The sequence below is a fragment of the Dipodomys merriami genome, unplaced genomic scaffold (assembly GCF_024711535.1).
Source record: "Dipodomys merriami isolate MVZ:Mamm:240054 unplaced genomic scaffold, mDipMer1.0.p SCAF_7, whole genome shotgun sequence".
NCBI lineage: Eukaryota > Metazoa > Chordata > Mammalia > Rodentia > Heteromyidae > Dipodomys > Dipodomys merriami.
This window is the reverse complement of record NW_027206290.1, coordinates 49,485,666-49,500,421: the sequence shown is the minus strand read 5'-3', so window position 1 is coordinate 49,500,421 and position 14,756 is coordinate 49,485,666. Positions and strand designations below refer to the sequence as shown.

General features: G+C 39.7%; 1 protein-coding gene across 3 annotated transcripts in view; it reads right to left on the bottom strand.

Annotated features, from left to right (window-relative positions):
* The window catches only part of Stac (SH3 and cysteine rich domain), a 142,516-nt gene that overhangs the window by 16,568 nt on the left and 111,192 nt on the right, over positions 1-14,756 (bottom strand). The gene's annotated exons all lie outside the window — the stretch shown is intronic.

Here is a 14,756-nt window from a genome sequence, read left to right as displayed (position 1 = left end):
ATTTAGTCTTCTTAATGTTTTCTTTTATATCTGGACTTATCTTTTCTATTATGTATACTAATACTGAGTAGTTTTTTGAAATAGGAGAAATGTAACTTCAAAGGATTCTTTCTTCTTATTTCTTTACTATGCTCTGAATAATTTCTGAGTATTGTTTTCTGTAATGGATGCAATGTAAAAATGGTTTGTTCTGAGGAGTTCTCATGTTATTTATTTATTATTATTATTGCTATTGTTCTTTTTTTCTTTTTTTATTGTGAAAATACCGTATAGAGGGGTTGCAATTACATGAGTAAGGTAATGAGTACATTTCTTTCTTTTTTTTGGTTGGTTGTGGGGCTTGAACTCTGGGCTTGGGCGCTATCCCTGAGCTCTTCAGCTCAAGACCAGCGCTCTACTGCTTGAGCCACAGCGCCACTTCCAGTTTTCTAGTTTTATTGAAGATAAGAGTCTCACGGACTTTCCTGCCCGGGCTAGCTTTGAACTGAGATCCTTAGATCTCAGCCTCCTGAGTAGCTACGAGCCACCGGCTCTTAGTACATTTTTCATCAAGCATTGTTGCCTCCTCCTTTGTTTCCCCGTCCCAGCCCTTCCTATCCCTTCCCATCTTCCCCCCACCCTCATGCCAAAGTTGTAAAGTTCATTTTTCGACATAACATCTTGTACATCTCATTGTTGCAAAAGAGTCTTCTTTTGCTTCATCTTCAGTTCTACAAAGGGGTTTTAGCTCAACATGTCAGTCTATAAGTAAAATGCACCTTGATGAATTTCACTCCTTCCATCATTCTTCCTCCTTATTTATCCTTACCAGTTATCACATTAAAAAAAAGAATTTTGTGTATATGCCAAAACAAATTTATTTTCAGTGTTGGCTAAAACTGAGAAGAGAGAACTTCTCAATTTTTGTTTTTTGCCTATAACTGTGCTACAACTTAAAGAAAAGAAGGTAGAAAAGCTAGGAAGGAGGCATATGTTGACTTAACATGTAGTTGAGGCTATAGGTCCCCGGTAACAGAATTGAGAGAAGAAATGAGCCGGAGGGACCAGGATTTTGGATGCAGCTGTTGTTACTCTCAGTAAATTTTTCTTGAAGGGATCCTAATTCCTCATGTTCCCAACACAGCATTTCCTTCCTTGACTGAATTGTTTCTGCTAAGATTAGTTGGCTCATCTTATTATCTCTCCTTCAGGTCAAAGGATTTTCTTGAATATCTGGTATTTCTTGGTTGTCTTTTGGTAATAAGGAGTGAAATGGAGGCAGATGATATAGACAGCCATGCAGGCTTTTGTGTGATGACACAGATCTGGCCTGCCTGGGGTCTTCTAAGTATAAGGGCTATTGACTGGTTCTATGTAATGGATCAGAGTGTGTCAGTTCATACATCTCATTTTTGTCTACTTCAAAATGCAGCAGGCCAGCACTGTGGCTGCTCCTCTAATGGTGTCAAGAAGGGCTTCCTTCACTGCTGGTGTGAGAGAAATTCATTTCCTCCTAAGTAAAAATGCCCTTCCTTTCCATTTTCCCTGTACTATGGAAGGTCTGGTCTTTAGTTTTTCCAGCCCAATTCTTTCTTAGGCATCTGTGTCTACTTGGAAATTTCCTTGGGCACCTGTTCAGTAGAGAACAGACAGTGGTTTAGCTCTGGAGTCGAACACCATGGCTTAGCAATTGCTCTTCATCAGCAATGATGTAGTGTTACACACACAGGGCGGGGGAGGGGAAGGGGGCTCTGTCAATTATATATGGCTGTAGTGGTGCCTGTGACAACAGCCACAAACCTGAATGGCTCATTTGCATACCTGAGAATTGGCTGGCCATGGGCAGAGGGGTCTATGGTGGTGACTTTCTCCTACTACATATGTCTCACATCCTCACAGCCCATTTGGAGAGTTATGGTAACCATAGAAGTTCAAGAACAGCAACTGGAAATACGTGAGACAACACAAGGCTTCTAACTAATACACATGATCAGAAAGAACCCATCGTCACTTCTGCCACACATTATCTTTTAAAGCCCAGGCACAGGACCAGGCTGGCTGCACTCAGGGAGTGGGGTAAGACATGCGACCAACTGGGAAGTTTCAGGGCAAATGACCCAGATATAGGCAGGGTGAAGAATCTGTTCTAGAAGTACAGTGTTTCCACTGTAGATGCCCCTCCCCCTTCTCTTGAGTGAGTCTGCTCAGTGTTATTCAAGTCACTTAAATCTAAAGCTGATTTCTTATTCCCTGAACATTCTTTGTTTTTTTTGGTGTTCATTGTTCTCTCCTGATCACCTTTGCTTTAGCTTGCCAGGAAATTCCCAAGATTTCAGGTTTTCTGCTGACATTCTTCTAGTTTGTATTCTTATGAAGAATTCTTTAGAAAAGATACTTTTGGACATTCTTAGGGATTGGAGCAAAAGTGGAAACAGATTTGTGTGCTCACACTGATATCTTTATTCAATCTCCTCTGCTGTCATTTTCAATTTTCAGTTAATATTCATTCCATTCAGCATTCCAATATAGCAGGCTTCTAGTGCTACTATAATCTAAGGCTTATAGCATGCTCACCACAGTGCTGAAAACTAGGAAGACAAAAATTAATGGAACAAAATAGATTTATTTAAAGCTAGCCCTAAGGAAAGAATACTTTTCTCTCTCTTTTATTTTCCAGTACTGAGATTTGAACTCATGGCCTTCTGCTTGCTAGCCTGGTATACTACCACTTGAGCCACATCTCCTGCCTTGGTTTATGCTGTTTTTCTTTTCTTTTTCTTTTTAGATAGTGTTTTATGAACTTTTCTGCTTGGGCTGGCCTCAAATTGAGGCTCCTGAGTAGTGAGAATTACAGGCATGGGTCACCTGTGATCTGGCTGGAGGAATCTTTGATGTCTTAAGTCTCCATCTTGGTGTGTATAGAAGGGGAGAGGAGACTTCAGGGAGGGAATAAATCAGGATAAGAAAGGCTTTTATGGGACACAAAGGTTTATAGTGAGACAAGAAGTGGAAATCTCCTGAAGGGCAAACATTTTCTCTCTAAAATATCTCTTTCTCGTTTTTTCTTCATAAGTTGGTATGGACCTGAGACCTGAAACTCCTGTAGCCATAGCCTGCATTTTCTTTTCAGGCACCTACATTATGTTCTGCAAGTCAATTTGTATGAACTGAGGAAAGGGAGCCTGACAGAGACCTCTCTTCATAATTCAGAATACTGTGAAAAGAGATGCATCATTGAAAGATGAAAGAGAGATGTCTCTCAAGAAGAAACAAGAATAGCCAATAGACACATGAAGAAATGTTCAACATCTCTGGCCATGAGAAATACATATTCCACCTCACCCCAGTTAGAATGGTCAATATCAAGAAAACAGATAATAACAGATGCTGATGGGGATGTGGCCAAAAGGGCACACTTCTATACTATTGATGGGAATCTAAACTGGTTCAACCACTCTGGAAAGCAGTATGGCGGTTCCTCAAAAGACTAAACATAGAACTCCCTATGTTACAGAAATCCAATTCCTGGTCATTTACTCAAATGATCACAAACAAGGCCACACTAAAGTGACTAGCACAACCATGTTCATTGCAGCATTATTTACCATAGCTAAGATATAAAATCAGCCCTCAGCATCTGGATCAAGAAAATGTGGTATATATACAAAATGGAATTACTTGCTTCCATCAGAAAGAATGACATTGCCCCATTCCTTAAGGAAATGGAAAGACTTGGAAAAATTCATATTAAGTGAAGTAAGCCAGATCTCCCAAACAGGTTTTTCCCCCCTCATTTGTAAGAATCAGTATATGTCTAGGATAGTCCTAGCAAAGGATCACAATAGCTCATTGCTATGTACATATGACCATATAAAAATGATGTTAATCGAAAAGAAATCCAAGATATGGAAACAAGAAGTTTTTTTTTTGGTTGTTGTTTTTTAATGTAATGTGTGAAGTAATAACTTCTTTCTTTCTTTTCCTTTGGTCTATCCCCCAATGTCACTGTTTTTAATTTTGGTACCCTGTGTCTAGTTTATATGTGTATCTGATTTGGAGAAGGGAAGGGGCATATAAAAATGGTGAGACAAAGGACAAAAGTGTAAAACAATGCAACAGTGACACTCACAAGATACTATGTTGGAAATGAATTCTACAACTTGGGGAGGGGGGAGTTGGGCAAGAAATGTACTCCTTACTCTACTTATGTAACTGTAACCCCTCTGTACAACACTTTTACAATAAAAAGTTTTCAAAAGACATTATGTTGGAAATGAACTGTACAACTTGGTGTGGGGTAGTGCGGGGAGGCAAGTGGGAAAAAATGAGGGAGGGGGTAACATTGTTTGACAAGAAATGTACTCATTATCTTACTTATCTAACAGTAACCCCTCTGTACATCATCTTTACACTAAAATAAAAAAATTAAAACATAAATAAAATAAAGGATAAATGGGGTAGCCAGGCAGAGTGGCTGAAGCCTGAAATCCTAGTTACTTGTGAAGTGGAGATTGGGAGATTGCATTTCATTCAGGTATATAACATTCCTGGGACTCCATCTCAATCATTGGTTGGGTGCTGTGGTACACACCTCTTAATTAACCCAGTTCAACAGGAAGCTCAATGGCTGCACACTGTGGCATGTGCTTTCCATTTCAGTGATACAAGAGTGTGCAAGTAGGATTACAGCTCAGGATGTCCAGGGCATGAATTGAAACCCCATCTCAAAAATAACCAATGCACAAAAGGACTGGAGTACCTGTCTAACAAGCATAAGGCCCCAAATTCAATCCCTAGTACCAGGAAAAAGATTAAGGGAAAGATTAGGGAGGAAAGGCAAAAATACCAGTTTCAGCTCAATCTGTTACAGTCTGCTCCTGAAAACAAGAGGACTGAAAAAATCACTTTTCCAGGTGAAGGATTTAATTAAGCAGAAGGAAGAAAATCTATGTAGAAAAATCTAAGTTCCAACAGATTTTATTTAACCCACTAACCTTAGAAACCAGGTGTCAGTAGCATATACAATGACTTTGCTGATGGTTTGGTAGAACTTGTAAGTAGGAAAGGAAGTTGGGGACTGAGGGAGGTACTTTTCCTAAGGGAAAAAGAGGATGCTACCTGGATTGTCCCTCTGTTATTATAGTCTAGCAGGAGACTCACTCTTTTTCTAAAGTTTTTTTTTTTTTATTTTTATTGTTGTTGTAGAGTTGATAGACACTAAAGCTGCCAGCATAACCATGTTCTTGCTGCATTCCAGAATCAACCCAGATGCCCTTCAGTGAATCAAGAAAATGTGGTATATATACACAGTGGAATTCTACTCATCCATCAGAGAGAACAATATTATACCATTCATAAGGAAATGAAAAATCTTGGGGAAAATTATATGAAGTGAAGTAAGCCAGAACCAAAGGGACAAGTTGCATGGTTTCCCTCATTTGTGGCAACTAGAATGTTCTTATAAATCTATGAGTAAACACACTGAATGATTAAAAGACATATGTACACATATACATATTACATATATGTGCATATATACATACATATATGTACATACATGTACTTATATATGCAACTGGGACATGATAAATTATACAGGACTCTAGACATTCACACAGTCAAGCTGAAGGAGGATATTCATAGGTGTGGTTGTGGTTGACAAATGCTCAATAGCTATGTGCATATGATCATATAAGATAATATTTTATGAGACCCACTCTTTACTGGATTTTTTTTTGGGGTCCGGTCATGGGGCCTGAACTCTGGGCCTGGGCGCTGTCCCTCAGCTCTTCAGCTCAAGGCTAGTGCTCTACCACTTGAGCCACAGCACCACTTCCAGCTTTTTTCTTTTTGCTTATGTGATGCTGAGGAATCGAACCCAGGGCTTCATGCATGAAAGCGAGCGCTCTACCACTGAGTCACCTTCCCAGCCCCATAGAGACCCACTCTTTAATGTGTGCAGAGTGGACAGTCCCAGAAATGTATGCCCTTGCACAATAAAGCACTTGGCAGGTAAGCTATAATTTTATGAGAAATACTAGACAGACTTCTGAAAGAGTTATTTTTTTTTCTATAAAAGAACTTCACCAGGAGTAGAAAATTGCTTGTTGAGTAGGGAGAGTTAAATTGATGTATTTATGCATCACTTTGCTTTTTGTTTACCTATTCAACAAATATTAACAGAATGTGAGTTTGGAAAGGATCATTTTGCTAAGTACCTCGTGCACTTTGGGGAATAAAATCCTCACTGGAACTAATGTTCTAGTGAGAAAGTTTGAGAGTAAACAAGGCAAAAGATAAAACATTTAATAAATAGATAAGTAATTGATACCTAATATATTATATGTACAATCATTAAGTATATAATTATGAGTTAGCTTAAGGTCTATAAATAAAATGAATAGAATATAGCCATAAAGACTGAGAATGGGCTTCTCCTTGACAATACTCAAATCATCTGAGCTGCAGGCAGAGACAGCTAATATCTTTTTTTTTTTTTTTACTGTAGGAAGAACCCTTCTTTAGGGTAGCACTTGATTCCAAGAGGCTGTCTAACATCTGAGTCAGCAAGCCTGTGGCTTGTAAGATTTGTACTGTTTCATGCCCCTCCAGGTATCAGCCAACAATAGGAATGTTCTTTCCTTCTGAGCCTGAACTCAGACTCATTAACCAGTTCCAAACAGAATGGATCAGAAACATAAAGTTGCTGGAAAAAAAAGCAAAATAAATTTTAAGCCAGAGCAGGACTTTTCTCAGTCATGCCAGAAGTATGAACAAAGACTCATTCCATGGAAAAGGGCCTATTAGTCACAGAAACATGGAAGTATAGAAAAATCATAGACAGACAGTATCCATCCTCGTAACAGCCAGAAGCAGAAGGAGGGGGAGGAGAATCACCAGCATCAGGCCTCCATCCTTCAGGACCAATGGCAGGGCTCTCCACACAGAACTGGTATGCACAGTATTTTGATTTAGTGTATTGATAGCAGAGTACAGCACACAGCACCATGGTAGAAGAGAGCTAAGTTGATACAAGGGTTGAGATGGTAAACTCACAATTGAGAATCAAGACTTGCTGGAGTCAGAGTACTAGTCAGCTGGAGCTATGGGGACAGCTTGTGTACAGCAGGCTAGGGCTTTGCCAGGGTTCCCTGTAGATCAGGTACTTTGGATAATTTCACAGGCCTCAAAGTAAGGCTAGAGTATACTTTCTTTAGTCCCAGCTCCAGAGAGGGTAGTTAGACTCATTGCCAAGAAATCCAGATGGGAGAGCTCAGGAAGATGAATTGTTGAGGTTGTAGACTTGCTGACTTGATCAGCTACTCAAGAGGCAGAACTGATCAGACTCCAGTCAGGGCCTCAAAACTGGCTTCACACATTCACCAAAACACAGAAGCAAAACCATGATACTACAGAGTGGTTTTATCTTGGGTGTCTATCCAGATCTACTACTGGGAGTCTAGTATGGAGATGGATTCTGAGTCAGTGCAGGCTGTGAGGGAAAGAATGCTCTCATTGTGGGCTGCTTCCAGGAGGGGCATGAAGCAGTACAAATCCCATAAACCACAGGCTTGCTGACTCAGATATCAGACTCCCACTAGTGAGAAATCCACACCTCCTGCGTTGGAGAAACACCTGGTTCCCCAGCAAGGACCACCTGGAACTTCAGTCTGGTCCTATTCTGGAACATGATCATCCAAGCAGGGTGATCTGGGACCTTAATTTCCTGAGTATTTGGGACACACTGAATACTTTTGGAATTGAGAGAAAATCTGTCTTTCTTCACTCCCCCATCTCTTCTGGTGTAGCCAAATTTGGGTATAGGGCAGCCAAGTTAATATTTCCTGAATGCTTATGGCTTTTTAGGTCTCGATGAGAGGACTTCACCAAGCCTCCGTGTCTTCAACTCTTAATGTGAGGATAACAGCAACACCTACTTCATCGGTTCATGAGTAACTAATTGTGATAGTGTTTGCAGGACATATTTAGGTAAATCCCCAATAGCAGATTGCCATCATTATTGTTGAGATGTAATTGCTGTCCCCCTGGATGTTGGCTATGGCAAAAGAGAAGGATGTATAAACTGGGAATTTACAGTGAGTGCCATCCCTGAATGAGAAGAGAACACCAGAGGGACAGAAACAAGTATAAAACTGATCCAAACAGAAATTCCAAACCCATATGCCTCTCTTGGAGTCTCAGCTGTCTCAATTATATTTTTATGCTTGTGCATTATGCACAATAAATATATTATGAACTATATTTGCTTTGCAAAGTTGCTGTGTAGATTAAATGGGAAAGCATATGGGGACATCTTTGGCACTATGAAAATGCACTTCCTCCTAAACCTGTCATTTTTCACTTAGAAATTAAAGGCAACCATGCTTGGTAAGAAATATACTCATTACCTTGCTCATGTAACTGTAACCCCTCTGTACAGTATTTTCACAATAAAAAAACTTATAAAAAAGAAATTAGAGGATCTAATGAGCATTGCCTTTGTTTTTTTTTTTTTTTTTTTGGAGACAGAGACCTGCTATGTTGCCCAGGGTGGCCTTGATCTTGCAATCCTCTGCCTCAGCCTCCCATGTAGCTGGGATTACAGGTCCACACCAACACTCTGGTTATATTACTTTTTTAATGAGAGTCCTTTGGGTTTAGACAGAGATGGTGGGCTAATAAAATCTTTGAATTTAGTGCTTTTAGACTAATTCAGAGCTTCAAAAAAGTATCTCCTTCTCTTTACACCAACCTCAGTACCCCTACTCCTCCAGTACCCCTACTCCTCTGCTGGAGCTAGTGAACACAAGGTCATATCAGAGCCCAGGGGTTGATGACAATGGTAATTTGGGTAGGGTGGAAGGGGACCACTAAATAGCTTGGAGGGGGAGTGAAGAATGAATATTCATTGAACAAAGTGGGCAGGACTAGGTTTCTTTTCACATATGTAAGCAGGTTCAGAGAGATTTCACAGGCAGGGATTGAATACATCATGGCTAACTTTACTAAATCAAGCTGATTCTTGCATTAGTCATTACTCATGTTTTGTCAAAACTCATGGGATTTGCCCAGGTTACTCTGCAGGTATTTTGGACCATCTTTAATATTTCTTTTTTTTTGGGGGGGGTCTGGTTGTGGGGCCTGAACTCTGGGCCTGGGCACTGTCCCTCAGCTCTTTAGCTCAAGGCTAGCGCTCTACCACTTGAGCCACAGCGCCACTTCCGGCTTTTTTTCTTTTTGTTTATGTGGTGCTGGGGAATCGAACCCAGGGCCTCAGGCATTCAAGGCAAGTGCTCTACCACTGAGCCACCTTCCCAGACCAATCTTTAATATTTCTTAACTTTTTCTTTCATCTCACACACACACAAAAAAACCCTACCAGGAGCTGGTGGCTCATATCTGTAATTCCAGCTATTCATAAGGCTGAGATCTGAAGACTGGTTCAAAGCCAGCCCACTCATAAACGTCCATGAGACTTACATGTCCAACTAACCACCAAAAAGCTGAAAGTAGAACTTGGTTCAAGTGGTAGGTACAACAGCCTTGAGTGAGGAAGTCAGGCAAGAATACAAGGCCCTGAATTTAAGCCATATTACTTGCGTGTGCACACGCGCATGTGCACACACACACGCACATCAAACTTGCAAGAACTACACAGTTATCCACACCCAAACAGACATTCTTGAGAAACCAAACTAAAGGGAGCAGAACAAGATACCAGACAAATGAGCTCATTAATTTTAGAACTACTTCTAATTGTCTCACCAGATCTATTTTTCAGTGTGCATTTTCTTGGTCTAGAATCAGGGAGCATAAGTCACCAAGAACTTACAGACTTTGCAGTGATTTTTGTCTGAAGCCTGATGTCTGCAAGGCTGCCCTTTCCCAAGACCACAGACCAGCAGGAGAATCCAGCTGAAGGGTCATTTGGAAGGAATGTGGGAAATGTTCCTGAACTGTCATGGATCATGCTCTCCAGAACCTAACTGAGAGAGGCATTAGAGTGCAGAGGGGGAGGGCCCAGCTAAAGACATTAGTGACATTCGGGAAGATCTGGGTTTCTTGACAGAATACAGCATCAGAACATAATATGCACCAGAGACTTTCCTCAAATAGCCTTAATTGCATTTTGATGTCCTGGTGACTGTGAAGATTATTTTTAAATCAAATTGGTGCATTAGAATTACATTTAGTTTTAATTAAGTTGATGCATTTGCCAAGAAGTAATGTACTTAGAGAACAGGAACGAGACTCCCAGGGAGTCTTCTGTCTTACTTGGTCTCAAGCCTTCTTTGTTTCTTATTTTCCAGAGGTCTATAAAACCTCATAAGGTGAAGGACATGAGAAGAGGCCCAAAGTCAAACTCAGACCTGTCCGCAGAGAGTTAGGATGTCGGTATTTTGGTTTGCATCTGTCATTGGGCTATTGTGTGTCTTTGTGTGAGTCACAGTGGTACTCAAACCTGGCAGTCTGAATCCAGGAGAACCTGTAAGCATTCAGATATCTGAGTGGGATTTGACTCTGCAGGTGGAGTTTTAGGTGGAGTCCAGAAGCCACATTTGAATAACAATTTCCAAGAAATTCTTACGTCCTGTGAGTGTTACCATTCTAACCAGAGTTTTCTCCTTTGTATGATACCATTTTCTTGGGTAGCATTGCAGATTGCTAAAAAAACAAACAGAAAAAGCAAACAAAAACATCTCAAGAGAATGCTGAGGATATAATCATGAAAGACTTTGAAATGAGCAAAAAGATGACTGATCTGGTGTCTGGTCTGCTTTGTGCTTTCAAGTTATCTTCCTCCTTTAGGTGCCTTTGAATTATTTTGCATGGTGTAAAACACTGTAGAGAAGTGATCATAATTTGAAACATTTTCCCCACAGAAATAAAAATGCTTTGTGCCAGGAAGAACCCAATTAATTACTGCCCCATTAATACTGACCAGTTTTGTATCTGTATTCTTTTTTTTTTTGACATCAAAACATTATTTTTTTTATTGGGGGTTACAATTACATGGGCATGATAATGAGTACATTTCTTGCATCTGTATTCTTTATTACTTACGTATATATGATGCTATATGTATAATAACAAGAATTCTCCTTTAAACTAGATGTTACTAGTTCTCTCACTAGTCAGTCAAATAATAATTTTGATATGTCTTCATTTTATGTTTGTATGAAAATTGTAATCATATCTTAAAGATATTGCTTATATTAAGTACACTGTAAAGATCACAGGTTTCCTTGTCAGACAAGCTAAAATTTAACCATCCTGAGACTTATAAGAAGTAATGTGAATGGCCAACCGGAGTGAATTTAAATGGATACATTGCCTAGATCCACTGACTAAAGAAGAGTTGAAAGAACATGAGTAATGGTTACAGATATACAGGTGCAGATAAAATAACTTTCAATGTTCTATAGAACAGTAAGTTAATCATGGATGATAAAAATTAATTATATATTTCAAAAGACCTACCAGCCAGGATTTTGACAGTTTTTTAAAAATATAAATAAGAAATGTTTTTGTTTTCTTTCCTCCCCTCCCCCGCCCCACACTGCTCTCTCCCTCTCCTGCACTGCCACTTTAACTGAAAGCCTTGAGCTCTTCCTTGGATTTCTTGCTCATGGTTGGTGCTCTACCACTTGAACTACAGCTCCAGTCCAGCTGTTTGCTGGTTAATTGGAGATGAAGTGTTGTCAACTTTTCTGCTTTGGCTAGCTTTTACCTTGATTCTCTGATATCAGCCTCCTGAGCAGCTAGGAATAAAGGTGTGAGCCACTGATACCTGGCTTAGAAATGATCAATCTTTAAGGCCATAGATGTATACCAATTATGAATATATGTATATATATATATATACATACATATATATGTAGTGTCAGTACAAATTTAAATTATCTAATAATTTATATAACTCCTTATAAAAATGTTGTCAACTATTTCAGAGAGGAAAACCTACCACAATCAACACAGTTTTGAAAGTGAAGCAGGAGAAAGGCTAGTGGACTTGGAGGCAGTTTCCCTAACTTCTAGTCCTGGACCTTCACTCCTGAGTTTTTGGGCTTGGTTCTCGCACCTTACTTCCAAGAAGATAAAAATGCATACATTGTTTCACTGGAAGATGAACTGAACAGCCAGGTGTTCATTACTAAACTTTGAAGTAGTCTGCCAGAGTTAAGACTGTAATGAATGTATTTGTCTAAGTGTATTGCCCCCACAATAAATTTTTATTGCCTTTTTTATCTGTAGTAGCATTCACATTTGCTCTCCTTCACAATTTGGTATTCCTTCTCCTGCCTTTTTTTTTTTTTTTTTTTTGTGCCAGTATTGGGGCTTGAACTCAAGGCCTGAGTGCTATCCCAACTTAGCTTTTTCATTCAAGGCTGGCACTCTACCACTTGAGCCAGAGCTCAATCCACAGCTCTTTGGTAGTTAACTGGAGAAAAAGAGTCTCACGGACTTTCCTGTCTGCACTGGCTTTGAAATGTGGTTCTCAAATCTCAGTCTCCTGAGTAGCAAGAATTACAGGTGTGAGCCCCTGCTATCATTTTGTATTTCTTAAAGTAATTCTCTTGTTCTGAAGTTCAGGCCATTCTTCCACATTTTTCCCCATGGGGGAATGGCTTCACAAGTGCCCATGACATCTCTTCTTTCTGGAGGCTTAGCACTGATGCTGCTTCTTTTCAAGGCCTTCCCTAACCTCCCAAGGCTGCTTTGATGCCTCTTTTAGGTGTGGTATAGCCTCACAACACCTCCTGCTTCAAACAGTTGCCACTGCATTATAACTGCTTGTCTACTATTCTGCTGATCCCAGGCCCATGTTCCCTTGAGCTCCTTGAGAACAGGGAACAACTCTTTGAGACCAAATCCTGGAAATAATCAAACAAGGGTTAAAAATCACTTTCAGCTCAGTTTCAAGTTGGGTTTTGAGAATGTCCAAGTAGATGAATTCAGGCCCTCCCCTCTCTAAAGGTCCTTTAAGTATTCGCTCAGAGGACACGTGATTGCCTGCTTTCATCAGCCCAAGGAAAATCTGAGACTTGTTTCTGGTAATCTGATGATTCATAACCTATGTCCTTGTTGGGGTTAAAAGAAGATGTGTTTTTCTTTGATTCTCCCCTCCAATGTAGGTGTTTGGGCAGACACTGAAGTGGTAATTAATTTGTAGCTTTTGGAGAATTTCATAATCCTGAAAAAAGAAGTTCCCTCTTATTTTTTCTTAGTTTATAAGCCTTTCCCCTTTTTTCTATTTCTTTCTTATGAAAAATGGCCATTATCATATAAAGCTGTTTGAAGGGAACTAATAAAAATGAAAACGACTTAGATGCGGAAAGTCAAAACTGGATTCTTTACAATAGGCATGGCATGGTCATTAAAATAAACATTTGGACCTTCTGATTTTTATTTACTCTCATCTTTTGTTTCTGAGTCCCTAAAATGCTTTAAGAGTACATGCCTGCTTGGAGTTATTTATACTTGCTGACAATTTACGTGAAATATCAACCGGCAAAACCATAAAAGTCATTTCTATTTAATTTTTTGAAAAGGTGCCATGAGGTGAATAAGAAGTAATAACTCCAAAACTTTGTTTTACAGATATCTGAACCCTAAATCAGTGAAGATATTGGGACTAGTTACATTGTAAGTGTTGAAGATAGAGTTTACTTTTGTGAGGAATCTGAGTGTGAATTATTAAGCTTTGGCTAATAATAAATACGTGCATGAGTATATGAATGTCTCTATGTGTGTATGCCCATGAGTGTGTCACTTTATGGCTAAATTTGTTGTGTACATAACTGTGTGTGTGAGAAAGCATATGCAAATGTGAGTGTACTGCACATATACACACACATTGGAAGTGGAATTGTGGCTCAAGTGGTAGCACTAGCCATGAGTAAATAAACTCAGAGACAGCCTAGACCCTGAGTTCAAGCCCAAGGACAAGCACAACCCCTCATTATTCCCCCCCAAAAAAGAAAAAAGCAAACAACCCCCCCTGTGAATTTCAGGTAGTGTTTCAAAGAGCTTTGCTTATGAATTTTCTCAAAGTCCATACAGTGTAATTTCCAGGTGTTCCCCCCCCCCCTCCGACTCCTCAGTAGTTAGGATTACAGGCCTGAACCAACAATGCCCAGCTTCTGGGGTTCTTAAAAACTTGATGATAAAGGTTCTAAGGACCATTGTCTAAGACGTTTAGTAACAGCTTATCCGCTATACAAACCTGTTATATAAAGAACCTGTGTGACTCTTTATGTTATCAGATCTTAGATCATCAGCAATGGTTTGGAAACCCTGTGTAGGACCCCATCACATCTTGGGTGTCCGTAGTCAAAAACTACTGACTTAAAATACTCCAGTGACTGTCAACCCATCCCAAAGATAACCACGGGGTGTCACAGCCTCCTTATTATTGGACTCGTTAGACATCCTCCTTGATGATACTCAAAGGCCAGAGGGAGATTTGTCTCTGCTGTCTCTGCTGAATCTTTCCACTAGTGTTAATGAGGTTATTCAGAAGACAATGAAATAAAACATACAATAAAAATAGGTAAGGTTGAAAGCCAAAGTACCTAAAATATACTCTGTACTTCATTTCATCTTGGGTATGAAATCCCATATTTTATTTATATTATCCTCGTTCTGTCTTCCTAGGAAGGACCAAGCTGAGTGGCAGGAAATGAAATTGATTACTCAGAACAGTTACTCAAATTGATGCAAATATTGTCAGAGTTGGAAAAGAATCCCCTGGTAGGTGTCATTCTGGTCTTTCC